The sequence below is a fragment of the Schistocerca serialis genome, chromosome 4 (genome assembly GCF_023864345.2).
Source record: "Schistocerca serialis cubense isolate TAMUIC-IGC-003099 chromosome 4, iqSchSeri2.2, whole genome shotgun sequence".
Taxonomy (NCBI): Eukaryota; Metazoa; Arthropoda; class Insecta; order Orthoptera; family Acrididae; genus Schistocerca; species Schistocerca serialis.
This window is the reverse complement of record NC_064641.1, coordinates 415,022,227-415,027,226: the sequence shown is the minus strand read 5'-3', so window position 1 is coordinate 415,027,226 and position 5,000 is coordinate 415,022,227. Positions and strand designations below refer to the sequence as shown.

Genomic DNA, 5,000 nt, shown 5'->3' with positions numbered 1-5,000 from the left:
ACTCCTGGTGGTGCCCTTCCGTCAATTCCTTTAAGTTTCAGCTTTGCAACCATACTTCCCCCGGAACCCAAAAGCTTTGGTTTCCCGGAGGCTGCCCGCCGAGTCATCGGAGGAACTGCGGCGGATCGCTGGCTGGCATCGTTTATGGTTAGAACTAGGGCGGTATCTGATCGCCTTCGAACCTCTAACTTTCGTTCTTGATTAATGAAAACATACTTGGCAAATGCTTTCGCTTCTGTTTGTCTTGCGACGATCCAAGAATTTCACCTCTAACGTCGCAATACGATTGCCCCCGCCTGTCCCTATTAATCATTACCTCGGGTTCCGAAAACCAACAAAATAGAACCGAGGTCCTATTCCATTATTCCATGCACACAGTATTCAGGCGGGCTTGCCTGCTTTAAGCACTCTAATTTGTTCAAAGTAAACGTGCCGGCCCACCGAGACACTCAATAAAGAGCACCCTGGTAGGATTTCAACGGGGTCCGCCTCGGGACGCACGAGCACGCACGAGGCGGTCGCACGCCTTCGGCTCGCCCCACCGGCAGGACGTCCCACGATACATGCCAGTTAAACACCGACGGGCGGTGAACCAACAGCGTGGGACACAAATCCAACTACGAGCTTTTTAACCGCAACAACTTTAATATACGCTATTGGAGCTGGAATTACCGCGGCTGCTGGCACCAGACTTGCCCTCCAATAGATACTCGTTAAAGGATTTAAAGTGTACTCATTCCGATTACGGGGCCTCGGATGAGTCCCGTATCGTTATTTTTCGTCACTACCTCCCCGTGCCGGGAGTGGGTAATTTGCGCGCCTGCTGCCTTCCTTGGATGTGGTAGCCGTTTCTCAGGCTCCCTCTCCGGAATCGAACCCTGATTCCCCGTTACCCGTTACAACCATGGTAGGCGCAGAACCTACCATCGACAGTTGATAAGGCAGACATTTGAAAGATGCGTCGCCGGTACGAGGACCGTGCGATCAGCCCAAAGTTATTCAGAGTCACCAAGGCAAACGGACCGGACGAGCCGACCGATTGGTTTTGATCTAATAAAAGCGTCCCTTCCATCTCTGGTCGGGACTCTGTTTGCATGTATTAGCTCTAGAATTACCACAGTTATCCAAGTAACGTGGGTACGATCTAAGGAACCATAACTGATTTAATGAGCCATTCGCGGTTTCACCTTAATGCGGCTTGTACTGAGACATGCATGGCTTAATCTTTGAGACAAGCATATGACTACTGGCAGGATCAACCAGAGAGCTGCGTCAACTAGAGCTGAGCAGCCGGCCGCCCGGGAGTGTGTCCCGGGGGCCCGCGCGAACACGCAAGCGTCCGCTCAATTATTCTGCAAACAGGAGGAGGCTGAGCTCCCCTGCACAACACACCTCGAAACCCTCTCAGGTCCCGGCGGCGCGCAGCGCCGTCCTAAGTACTTGGTCGGGTTCGAGAGAGGCGCAATCGCCCGGAGTTAGGCGAGTAGACGCTTTAGGTGCGACCACCCGTGCTCCCAACTGAGCTTGCCGCTGCCGACAGAGGCCCGGGAGCGTGCTGTCGTGGCATTGCCGGCGGGAGACAACACGCGCCACCTACGGTGACCGGCAGCTCCAACGCCGGCGCCACAGAAGGACAAAAGCCCCACTTGGGTGCCGAAGCGAACTCTCCCAGCACAGCGCACGCGCCAACACGTCCGCACAGCTGCGATACAAACCACCTGCGAGAACCGCTGGGGCGACCGAGCAGCAGACGGCGTCGCGGCGCCGAGCGCCGGGCGGCGGCGCATCCTCAGCGCACAAAGTCCTCAATCGGACCAGCACACTGCAGATGGCCACCGCGCTTCGCACCGGGCCCGCGAGGACCTACTTTGGCCGCAAGGCGCCGCGAGCAGGGGGCGCCGGCGCGCAGCTGCGCCGCCTGCCGCGTCCGTCGGCCGGCGCGCCTGCCACTGGCCGCCCCCACCAGCCGGCTGTAGCGCGTGCGCCCACGCACCGCGCTGCCAGCACGCCGGGCGGCCCCCCCTCACCGGCCGGGGACGGTCCCACCCAGCCACCGCCGCGTATCGCCTCACACCCAGATCCCCTTTCACGTTCGTGGGCATGGTGGGTATCCCTGAAACAACCGGTTAATAGCTCGACCGATCGTCGCCAACACTGATTCACCTCTAGCGAGAACAACCGCACCACAACGGGTTACCAGTTGTTCATTTGCGTAACGTCACCAGCAAACGTACACGTCCATCGCCATTTGCAACGAGTATTGCATGCCTGTGTCAGGTGTCACAACACACTACGTCTGCCCACATAGACGCAACAACATGTGCACGCCTAGAGAACACGTGGAAGGTCGACCCCGTACGTATGCGGTGTCCATTGCGCGAACGACTGTCAGCCGGCCTCTGCAGCATGTCGCAGATGTGGAACACGGTGCAACATGCTATCACGGTGTGTGAGAAGAGACGACTACGTCCGAATACACGCTCCACTACATCAACAGACTGCTCATGCTGATCGCCATCCAGGGCGTCCGTTCCTCCCACACGTCTGTATGGCGTACCACACTGCAATCCAGCTCTTATAGGGAGACGACACGTAGCTGCGTGCACAATATTTGGACTGTATGGTCCGCCGTTGCTAGGCGCAGTCGTCATACGGCCACATGTGCCACGATGTATCATTCAGTACATACGGACCAATGTGCAGTACAGTTTGTGGGTTTTGCGTACATCGGCGGACAGGTGACAGGCCGTACCACAACGTAGGCTGAGTACGTCGGCATGCGAAGGGCGTTGAACATGCAAACTTCTCACCGACCAGCTTGCGAAGGCAGGGGGGAAGGGGGAGGGGCATGTACGTCCTGCTGCTATCCACATTACAGTGTATAGCAGGAGCATGTGGAAAGTCAGCAACACCTGCAAGGTGTTTAACATGACGCGATACACAGGGGACCGGGCAGTGCGAGTAGCGAACTATATTGCGAGGGTTGCGGTTAGGCAACACTACACTAATTTAACGAGTTGCATAACAATTACAGAGCAGGTTCAGCGACAACGTGCGTCAGGTTAAGGCGCAATATAGTTTTGGTTACGGCGCACTTTAGGTTAGGTTAAGGCATATTATAGGTTAGGTTAAGGCATATTATAGGTTAGGTTAAGGCATATTATAGGTTAGGTTAAGGCATATTATAGGTTAGGTTAAGGCATATTATAGGTTAGGTTAAGGCATATTATAGGTTAGGTTAAGGCATATTATAGGTTAGGTTAAGGCATATTATAGGTTAGGTTAAGGCATATTATAGGTTAGGTTAAGGCATATTATAGGTTAGGTTAAGGCATATTATAGGTTACGTTACGGCACAACATGGGTTACGTTACGGCACAACATGGGTTACGTTACGGCACAACATGGGTTACGTTACGGCACAACATGGGTTACGTTACGGCACAACATGGGTTACGTTACGGCACAACATGGGTTACGTTACGGCACAACATGGGTTACGTTACGGCACAACATGGGTTACGTTACGGCACAACATGGGTTACGTTACGGCACAACATGGGTTACGTTACGGCACAACATGGGTTACGTTACGGCACAACATGGGTTACGTTAAGGCACAAATTAGGTTAGGTTAAGGCACAAACTAGGTTAGGTTAAGGCACAAACTAGGTTAGGTTAAGGCACAACGTAGGTTAGGTTAAGGCACAACGTAGGTTAGGTTAAGGCACAACGTAGGTTAGGTTAAGGCACAACGTAGGTTAGGTTAAGGCACAACGTAGGTTAGGTTAAGGCACAAATTAGGTTAGGTTAAGGCACAAATTAGGTTAGGTTAAGGCACAAATTAGGTTAGGTTAAGGCACAAATTAGGTTAGGTTAAGGCACAAATTAGGTTAGGTTAAGGCACAAATTAGGTTAGGTTAAGGCACAAATTAGGTTAGGTTAAGGCACAAATTAGGTTAGGTTAAGGCACAAATTAGGTTAGGTTAAGGCACAAATTAGGTTAGGTTAAGGCACAACGTAGGTTAGGTTAAGGCACAACGTAGGTTAGGTTAAGGCACAACGTAGGTTAGGTTAAGGCACAACGTAGGTTAGGTTAAGGCACAACGTAGGTTAGGTTAAGGCACAACGTAGGTTAGGTTAAGGCACAACGTAGGTTAGGTTAAGGCACAACGTAGGTTAGGTTAAGGCACAACGTAGGTTAGGTTAAGGCACAACGTAGGTTAGGTTAAGGCACAACGTAGGTTAGGTTAAGGCACAACGTAGGTTAGGTTAAGGCACAAATTAGGTTAGGTTAAGGCACAAATTAGGTTAGGTTAAGGCACAAATTAGGTTAGGTTAAGGCACAAATTAGGTTAGGTTAAGGCACAAATTAGGTTAGGTTAAGGCACAAATTAGGTTAGGTTAAGGCACAAATTAGGTTAGGTTAAGGCACAAATTAGGTTAGGTTAAGGCACAACGTAGGTTAGGTTAAGGCACAACGTAGGTTAGGTTAAGGCACAACGTAGGTTAGGTTAAGGCACAACGTAGGTTAGGTTAAGGCACAACGTAGGTTAGGTTAAGGCACAACGTAGGTTAGGTTAAGGCACAACGTAGGTTAGGTTAAGGCACAACGTAGGTTAGGTTAAGGCACAACGTAGGTTAGGTTAAGGCACAACGTAGGTTAGGTTAAGGCACAACGTAGGTTAGGTTAAGGCACAACGTAGGTTAGGTTAAGGCACAACGTAGGTTAGGTTAAGGCACAACGTAGGTTAGGTTAAGGCACAACGTAGGTTAGGTTAAGGCACAACGTAGGTTAGGTTAAGGCACAACGTAGGTTAGGTTAAGGCACAACGTAGGTTAGGTTAAGGCACAACGTAGGTTAGGTTAAGGCACAACGTAGGTTAGGTTAAGGCACAACGTAGGTTAGGTTAAGGCACAACGTAGGTTAGGTTAAGGCACAACGTAGGTTAGGTTAAGGCACAACGTAGGTTAGGTTAAGGCACAACGTAGGTTAGGTT

The 5,000-nt window shown here is 51.3% G+C and overlaps 1 non-coding gene across 1 annotated transcript in view; it reads right to left on the bottom strand.

The window, feature by feature from the left end:
- The window catches only part of LOC126476880 (small subunit ribosomal RNA), a 1,909-nt gene extending 643 nt beyond the window's left edge, over window positions 1-1,266 (bottom strand). The window contains exon 1 of the ribosomal RNA XR_007587313.1: window positions 1-1,266. This exon is cut by the window's left edge and continues 643 nt beyond it. This is a non-coding gene — a ribosomal RNA (small subunit ribosomal RNA).
- Between the last annotated feature and the right edge of the window lie 3,734 nt (window positions 1,267-5,000).